Source organism: Osmerus eperlanus, chromosome 1 (genome assembly GCF_963692335.1).
Source record: "Osmerus eperlanus chromosome 1, fOsmEpe2.1, whole genome shotgun sequence".
NCBI lineage: Eukaryota > Metazoa > Chordata > Actinopteri > Osmeriformes > Osmeridae > Osmerus > Osmerus eperlanus.
The window spans coordinates 3483803-3493910 of NC_085018.1; the positions used below are offsets into that span (position 1 = coordinate 3483803).

Here is a 10108-nt window from a genome sequence, read left to right on the forward strand (position 1 = left end):
AGTTTGACACATTTCTGTCAACCCTTATCTGAGATATTGACCCATGAACCCTTGCCACCCCTTGCTCTATATTTCAGTGATTAAAAGAGCTGCTAAGGTCAAATGTTTTGGACAGCTCCAGACATGTACTTTTAGAGCAATAGTGTCAATAGTGTCAACTTAAAAGATGATTATGCTCTGCATAAGTCATGGTCTAAACAGACCCCTCAATCAAATTAGGGTTAGGGGTTTGTTGTCTTTGGTGGTACATGTTCGTGGCTTGGCCTGTCGAATATTTTGGACTAGTAAATACTTTTTTTTATATGGCCTTACCTCTAAGCCAGATAGAGACTCAACAGCGCCACCTTGAAGTGTTCATTTTCAAAATGTAAAATGTGTCTTGTACTCTAATGTATGCTGCTACCGGGCTGAAAATGTGTATGTTGCTCGATTGTGAGACATTCCATGCAGAGCATGACAAAAACATTGAAATTTGAATATAATTCTTTTTACAGTGCATTATGCAAACATAGAGAAAAAAAGAAATGCCAAGGTTAACTTTTGTAGTTTTGATTATATATCAATTTCATTGATCTATAATAAATGTACATTTTACATTTCTTTATTTTATTTATTTAACCCTTTATTTACCCAGGCAAGATCATTAAGAACAAATTCGTATTTACAGTGATGGCCTGAAAAAGCACAAGCTTTATGAGGGAGAGGGGAAGGGGGATAAGGAAAAGAAATCTGGTTATAAATTTAATGTTTACATGTTTACATGTGATGCAAAATCTTTAAATGTATACTGATACCCTAAAAGTAATGAGTTGCGTAAGCCCTAGGCCTACTACCTTTTACGGAAATAACACGTGGTTTGTCAATCCACTTCCTTATCCCGCTATTTGCATTAAAAAAATAAGTGAAGACATCGTCAGAGCGCCAACATTTATATTTCAAAGCGAAACGTTTCTTCCATGGAGGAGAAAAGGTAAGTAACTGAAAACAATGCTTAACTTTCTTTTGGAATAAGTCAGGCAGTGAGGGCATGTTAGTTATGTATTTTTATTGCATACAACGTCCGCCTAATTTGCAAATTGGCTTGTTAAGTGCTTAGCATTCAGTATTGTAGGCCTATATATCCACGTTTTGATGTAGCATTGCTAACGTTAGATAATGTTTGTGCATGATTACATAGCTAAATCAATGCTAGCATAAACGATAATACGCTAGCTGACCAACTGGATATAACGTTAAATAATTTATGTTAAATAAGTTTTATTACATGCACATTATGGATGTCCCAACCATGCATGCTAGCTAGATACCGAGTTACTTAACTTAGCTAGCTAGCCTGCGAATAGTTATTCAGCTAACGTTAGCAGATGCAGCCGCCTTAAAGCAGTCAATTGGTCTGTTGTGTCGATGTTATTTAAAGTGTGCTTACTACATACACCCAGTAATTTAATCAGTAATTAGTCAGTAACGCTGCTGCAATCTCACAGATATTATGGCTAATCGAGAAAGAAATTCCACAAGGAGGAGACGGGTCCGTCCTCAACAGGAAGCTGAATACCATGTGCGATTGAAGGCTGACAAGTTTGGACTTCGAGGGGAATTTATTAATCCCTTCAAAGGTGTGTGGTCAATTAAATAAATGTTGAAATGAAAATGATTAATTTCTTAGTATTGCAGCATTCATTTAGTGTCCTTAACAATAGAAAAAACGCTTCCACTTCTTTTAAGCATGGCGATATTAACATTGACTATTATCCAATCCTTTCATTACTGCCAAATGTGAGGACATTTAATTGAAAACATATTTCGTAGTCATTAAAAAACATGATGACACTGATTTCTAAGCTTGCCATTGCAAGTTGCCTTTCCAGCTTTAAAATTGTATGTACATTTCAGGTGGCAAAGAGACATTCCAGCTGTCAAGATATTGAGTAGAGAGGTTTCTATATATTCTGACCTCAGTGTCTTTTTTCTTTTCTTTTATAGGGCGTGGTGTTATTACAACTGAAACATTTCAAAAAGAAGATTTTTTGTTAGAATATAGAGGGGAACTAGTTTTAGAGAAAAGTTATAGCAAACAGGAAAACGTTTTCGTATTTAATTTCCAATGGAAAGGAAAAGATTGGTGGTAAGTATTAGGTTAAATCTAAAACATTTTGAAGGACCACTACCTGTAATGTATCCTATTCTTGTCAGCTGTTCGCAATTTCAGTGTTCAATCAGAAAGAAATGTATTCATGGTTAAATTAACACTGCTTTTTGTGTGTCAGTGTGGATGGATCTGTGGAAGACACTTTGGGAAGACTAGTGAATGACCAGCATAAAAATCCCAACGCAAGGATGAAGGTCATAGATGTGGATGGGAAGCCACATCTATGTCTTTTTGCTTTAAGAGACATTCTACCTGGTGAAGAAGTCAACTATGACTACGGGGATTCGGATTGGCCTTGGCGCAGCCTGGTATGACAGATGATTAAATATGTCATAATGTACAAATATGGGTCAAGGATTTAACTCACTTTCTTGTCATTCTAACAATGTCATGTTTGTGCTAGCTTTTTCAAAACACTTGACCCGGGTAAAAATCGTGTAGTAAAGTTCTTCCCCACAGACTTGTAATTGTATTCTCTTTTGCCCCTCGTTGAAGACTCATCCATCTGTTGTGGAGCCCCTGCTCACAGATAGCTTGAGTGTTGTTCGTGACACACTTGAAAATGGCGAAAAGATAACAAACCAGACCTTTACTGGGATGCAAAACGAGGTAATTGTCATTGTGTTTGATGACAACTGAAGGAACCAATTGGAGCAAGAACCATGTGCAATCGCACCAGGCTCTATTATTTGATTTAGCTGGACAGACGAATATGGCAAGATGCTAACACAGTAGTAACCTAATCTGGGGAACCAATCGTTGGTGGTGACGTTACATGTTTTAGGTGTTGTTTTTGTCCATTGGCATATCAGAGGCCATTATAGGAGGCTACTGTCCTCAATCTGGTTAGAGTGGTGTGTGTGTGTGTTTGATTGATGTCCCGGTTGACACTTCGATGATGATACCTTATTGGTATATCAGAGGCCATTATAGGAGACTACTGTCCTCAAACTGGTTAGAGTGGTGTGTGTGTGTGTTTGATGTCCCCGGTTGACACTTCGATGATGATACCTTATTGTTAGAGCATACAGTATATTTGGATAAGTTGCAGTATTTTAAGCATCAATTTGAGTTGTAATTGTATTCTCTTTTGCCCCTCGTTGAAGACTCATCCATCTATTGTGGAGCCCCTGCTCACAGACGGCTTGAGTGTTGTTCGTGACACACTTGAAGATGACGACAAGATAACAAACCAGAGCTTTACTGGGATGCAAAACGAGGTAATTGTCATTGTGTTTGATGACAACTGAAGGAACCAATTGGAGCAAGAACCATGTGCAATCGCACCAGGCGCTATTATTTGATTTAGCTGGACAGACGAATATGGCAAGATGCTAACACAGTAGTAACCTAATCTGGGGAACCAATCGTTGGTGGTGACGTTACATGTTTTAGGTGTTGTTTTTGTCCATTGGCATATCAGAGGCCATTATAGGAAGCTACTGTCCTCAATCTGGTTAGAGTGGTGTGTGTGTGTGTGTTTGATTGATGTCCCCGGTTGACACTTCGATGATGATACCTTATTGGTATATCAGAGGCCATTATAGGAGACTACTGTCCTCAAACTGGTTAGAGTGGTGTGTGTGTTTGATGTCCCCGGTTGACACTTCGATGATGATACCTTATTGTTAGAGCATACAGTATATTTGGATAAGTTGCAGTATTTTAAGCATCAATTTGAGTTGTAATTGGGTGTGCTCAAGCCTTCGGCGAGAGCACAACCTTTGTTCTCTCACATATATATTATTTATTATTGTTTATTTTCGCCCCCCTAAAACTCAGTCAATATTTGGCCTACATACACAACGGCGGTGTCAAAAGGTTCGTCTTGGTAGCGATTGCGTTGCTTCTATTGGAATTTACGTTCCGTTGCATGGTTTGGGCTTAAGTTAAGTTTTTGTGGCGAAAAGTGAAGCTAACTGTGGCTAATTTGCTAGCCTACGTCACTAACGTCACGAAAACACGCGTGACTACCTGTAGCAGAACATTCGTTTTGCATCTGTTAACTTGGGGGATAGCTAGGCTAACTATAGCTTTACTGCAAGGCAGCTGCAGGAACGCCACAAGCAAAGAGGCCAGGGTGATAACTATTTACTCATTTTACTTTGTGATATGACACACAATTGTGATGTGTAATGTACAATATAAGCTGATATTATTAAGGAAGTACATCTACTTTCGGAAACAGTAGTCTACTATTTCACTGAAATATTAGCATCATGACATTAGCCTGTGTTGCCCGGGCAACACATACTACAGTGGTCTATGATGTATCTGTTTTCAATCGTTAAAAGAAACATTCCTCACATATACATTTTCGTTGTAGGATTTATTATGACATTAGATTACAAGTAAACGATTTGTGGGTGAAATTATCATTACCTGTGGTTTCAATCCAGTGTATCACTGCAACGCTGTAGCCTACGCGAGACACTACAAAAACATTTACACAGCTGTAGGAAGTCAAACGGCGACAGAACATGTTCGGCACTCCCCTTACTTAAATCAAAAGTCTATCTAACTACTAACCTGAACTTCATTGCCACAGCCTAAACTTTGTCAACCTGTTCATGAAAATAATTAATTTCAGCCTAAACCGTACAACGGAACGTTAAATCCAATTCAACCAACGCAATCGCTACCAAGACGAACACAGCAGTAGTCTAGTCTGTACTACTACTGTACCGTAGTAGTACAATTTACCGGGGCAGCTTCTCCACACAGGGCTATATCGCATTTTGCGTTGTTACTGACAATGATCGCTACCAGTGAGCTTTTTATGAATGAGCGATTTTCCACTAAATAAATGTCAAGCTTATTTACGTTTTGGGGGGCATATTTTCAGTTAGCAGATGGTACTGTTTGAATCGCGATTCCATCTTCTACTGCCGGGTAACGTCGTAGAATAATCTTCAAAGGGGGTTCTTTATTAATGAATGAATGCAATGAGTAGGCTAAATGCATGAAAATATCACGAGAAGGGAAAAACTTAAAAGGACGTTTAAGTCATAGGTCAATTTGTACACCGGTCTGCCAAATGTATTCGTTTTGATTCAACAATGAGGCTGCCTCTTGCCTCTTGGGGAAATGAGAAGACATCCATTTCATTCTACACTTCACTCGTATTTTCAGTTGTAAATGAGCAGCAAAAAAAAATGCTTTTAAATCTATGTCATCTTTATAAATAATAAGTATGCATTTTTATATAAAATACAGAAATATCAGTTGTAAAAATGTCATTAAAAAACGGACCCCTGTCCAACCGACGCAAGCAAGCACACCTTACAATTTCCCCAGAAATTGTACCCTCTCTAGTTGTATTCTCTTTTGCCCCTCGTTGAAGACTCATCCATCTGTTGTGGAGCCCCTGCTCACAGACGGCTTGAGTGTTGTTCGTGACACACTTGAAGATGACGACAAGATAACAAACCAGAGCTTTACTGGGATGCAAAACGAGGTAATTGTGATTGAGTGTTTGACGACCACTGAAGGAACCAATTGGAGCAAGAACCATGTGCAATCGCACCAGGCTCTATTATTTGATTTAGCTGGACAGACGAATAGGGCAAGATGCTAACACAGTAGTAACCTAATCTGGGGAACCAATCGTTGGTGGTGACGTTACATGTTTTAGGTGTTGTTTTTGTCCATTGGCATATCAGAGGCCATTATAGGAGGCTACTGTCCTCAATCTGGTTAGAGTGGTGTGTGTGTGTGTTTGATTGATGTCCCCGGTTGACACTTCGATGATGATACCTTATTGGTATATCAGAGGCCATTATAGGAGACTACTGTCCTCAAACTGGTTAGAGTGGTGTGTGTTTGATGTCCCCGGTTGACACTTCGATGATGATACCTTATTGTTAGAGCATACAGTATATTTGGATAAGTTGCAGTATTTTAAGCATCAATTTGAGTTGTAATTGTATTCTCTTTTGCCCCTCGTTGAAGACTCATCCATCTATTGTGGAGCCCCTGCTCACAGAGTGTTTTTTGTGACACACTTGAAGATGACGACAAGGTAACAAATCCAACCACTCACATCACATACAGTGTCAGGGTGTGTGGAGGGGTAGGAGCCAAATGCACGAGAGATGCGAGGCATGGTAGAAACAAAGGGTTTAATCTTGAAAACGGGAAACAGATAGGGTACTCACACGGACAGGTCGTAGTAGTATGACAAAACAAAGACTGGACACAAAACAGAAACCTAGATACACAGAACCAAACGACACATAGGTGGACACGATGACGCTAACGAGGACGAGACACAGGTGAAGACGATGACAGACAAGGCAGGGCAAGGGGTCGGAGCAGGTCGTCCCCCGGACCTTCTCCGACCCCCTGCCCTGCCTTGTGGGACGTTGGGTGACGTCCCTTGAGAGGGGGGTCCTGTCACAGCCACAGCCGTGCCCCCCTGTTGTTTTTGGTTTTGCCCTGTCCTAGTGTTTCCCTGTCATCGTCTTCACCTGTGTCTCGTCCTCGTTAGCGTCAGCGTGTCCACCTATGTGTCGTTTGGTTCTGTGTATCTAGGTTTCTTTCGCATCTCTCGTGCATTTGGGTCCTACCCCTCCACACACCCTGACATACAGCCTATGTAGTGTTCTTGAAATAAAACCTGATCATTCTTATTTTAACGATGTGTGCACTATGTTGCTTATTATTTTGTTTCTTGTCAATTTTAGTTACCACCCTTAACGGATACCTCATCCTTGGATGAACAAACCACTGATCTATCGGATGAAGGGCAAACATCAGAAACAAAGGTAGCATTACATTGCTGTGCGAGGGAATGTTATTTCTATAATCCACTACTACTGTTAGTACACTAAAAATTAAACTGTAATTGTTCTTAATTCAAAGAAACTATTTTATTTTTTATAAGTTAATGCAACACAACATTTATTGCTTAAAGGTCCCATGGCATGAACATTACACTTTATTCGTTTTTTACATTAATATGAGTTCCCCTAGCCTGCCTATGGTCCCCCACTGGCTAGAAATTGCGATAGGTGTAAACCAAGCCCTGGGTATCTTGCTCCGCCTTTGAGAAAATGAAAGCTCAGATGGGCCGATTTCGAATTTTCCTCTTATGTCGTCATAAGGGGATTACTTCCCCTTTGTCTGCTTTGCCCGTCCAGAGAATTTGGCCTGCCCATGAGAAAATGAGCTACGACCGTGCAAGCACGATAATGTTTTTTTTCTATTACTAGAGACCACATGTTACAATCGACCAAATGACAAAATTGTCAGTGAAAAGACCTTGGAGTCACATGCAGACAGATCAAAAACTCAGAGTATCAAGAAAAAGACAGGTATTTTGCCCTGTGCAGATCAAGTTCTGTAACAATGGAGGAACATGGTCGTCTGAGTCTTTTTAAGGGGGTCATATGATGCTTTTTGCCTGTTCTTTATTGTGTTATATCTTTTTGTGCATTTATAATATCTGTTTATTTACAGACCAAGCAAAATACCACAGTGGATTCATCTGATCAGTCTGATCACTCAGACTACAATGATGCAGACTACATACCGGGTTCTGACAGAAGCTCAAGTGAATCTGATGAAAGCCCTGCCTTGTCTCCCATTAGCAAACAACCTTTGAGAGCAATGCGATTTCCGTCACTATCTCCAACAAAGACATCTGAAAAGGGGAGCTTAAAACACAGTCCAGAGAAAAATAGTTCCATTAATGTAATGCCCCCATCAAACTCTCAGTCACATCGGGTTTATGACAAGAGGCACTACTACGTCTTCTGCTCCTTGAGACAGTCCATCGCAATGAAGTAGAGGTGGCTAAAGCAGTCCAATATCCAAAAAACTAAAGAAAGAAGAGCAAAGTTAAACACGCTCAGAAACCGGGGTAACTTTGCCTACAATTCAAATGTTGTTAGAGAAGGAGCTGGGCATTTAGTTGCACGTTACAGACCACGTGAGAGCAGACAAGCGAAGGATTTCATCCACTGCCTTTATTGTCAAGGTCTGTATTCCAAAAAAACTTTATGGAAACATGTCAGAATCTGCCCAGAGAAGGTAAGCGCTGGGGATCAATCAACACTGGGAAGAAACCAAGCCAGATCTCTGTGTGCTCTGAATACTGCTGTTGGTCTTGAAGTGACAGAAGGTTTAAAAGGCATTCTTTCTCACATGACCTATGATGATGTTTCAAGAATTGTTCAAAATGACAAATGTATTTTGCAGTTTGGACAACATATGTTTAATCGCCATGGGTCAGACGTTAACAAGCACGATTACATTCGCCAAAAGATGAGAGAACTGGGAAGACTTGTCTTAGAGGCTCGAAAGAGAACTCCACTAAGGAATGTCGAAGAATTCATCACTCCGTCAAACTTTCTTCATGTTGTGTCTGCAGTGAAAGTGCTGGCAGGGTTTTGTCCACAAAATAACACATGGCGCACTGCTACTTTAGCCCTCAAACTTGGACACAGTCTTAAGAAAATATGCAGTATTGTTGAAAGTAATGCAATGATTTGTGGTGATCAAAGCAGGGCACAGTCTGCTCGAGATTTTAGGATCATACAGATAGCTAAATGGAGGTGCGATCACCACCTTGAAGGAGGCCAGGTGGAATACTCCACTGACAATACCGTTCACTCAAGATATCAAGCGCTTGAACTTGCACATGGAAAATGTCCAAGTTGTTAGCGAAAGAATGCTGAGAATCAGCAACACTTCTAACAACTATGTTGCCTTAACAAAGGTAACAATCGCTCTAACCATCATTTTCAATAGAAGAAGAGCAGGAGAAGTTTCAAAGATGGAACTTAAAGCTTTTTGGTCAAGAAACCTGCCAGAATGTGAGAGGAAAATGTGTGAGTTTTTCACACGAGTGGAGATCAGGGGGAAACGTGGGAGAATGGTTCCTGTGCTGTTGAAACCCTCAATGGTGTCAGCTCTGGAGCTCCTCACTGAAACACGTGAGGCCTGTGGTGTTCCCAAAGAGAACCCCTTCCTCTTCGCCAGACCAGGGGCATTGACTGCTTACCGAGGGGGAGAGTGCTTACAAAAGTATGCCAGAGAATGTGGTGCCAAACACCCTGAAGCTCTGACTTCAACAAGATTACGCAAACATATTGCAACAATGTCACAAGTGTTGAACCTAAACGAAAATGAAACAGACCAACTTGCAGACTTTTTAGGCCACGATATTCGAATCCACCGACAGCATTACCGTCTGCCTCAAGGAACTTTGCAGCTTGCCAAAATGAGCAAAGTGTTGACAGCTATGGAGAAAGGGACTTTGTCACAATACAAAGGAAAATCCTTGGATGAAATTGAAATCGATCCTGAAGGTACGAACATGTTAATAGATTGTTACTGCTGTGAATAGCTAACTGTATATATGTTATTACTGTACGACATTTCAAACTACTGAATGCAGCTTTGACAGTTGGTGAGCTAGATTTTCTAAAAAGTGTTTTACAGTGTCGCATTTCTTGTATTTCTTTTGTTTCCTCAGATGTAGTAGATCACTCAAGTGAAGTGTCAAGTGATGAGGACTGCACTGATGTACCAGACATGGAGACAACTTTGACTTTAGCACCAGCACCATAAGCACCTGCTCCCATTTCTCTCAAACCTAAAGGTAATAGCCTCTACATTTAGTTCATTTTTGAATTTACACTTTTGTCTCTGCACATCTTGGATACTTATTGTATGTGTTTATACATCTGATAAAGCTGCATATATTTTGTTCCCAAACAGTCTGCAGCATGCAAGGCCAAACGTAAGTGGGGAGATGTTGAGGTGCGTGCAGTGGAACAACACATGATGCGCTTTATCCAAACATGCAAAGTGCCTCAAAAACGGGACTGCATCCAGTGCATGGATGCTGAACCACAAGCACTGAGAGACAGGACGTGGACAGGTGTAAAGAACTTTGTCAGAAACAGAATCACTACACTTAAAAGACAGTCCAGTGCTTCAGGAAAAATATAA

The 10108-nt window shown here is 40.5% G+C and overlaps 1 long non-coding RNA gene across 1 annotated transcript; it reads left to right on the plus strand.

Annotated features, from left to right (window-relative positions):
* Positions 1–922: 922 nt before the first annotated feature.
* On the plus strand, positions 923–9749 carry LOC134021382 (uncharacterized). Its single transcript, XR_009930504.1, has 3 exons — positions 923–970; positions 1485–1616; positions 9630–9749. It is a non-coding gene; the product is annotated as an uncharacterized LOC134021382 (long non-coding RNA).
* Positions 9750–10108: the final 359 nt, after the last annotated feature.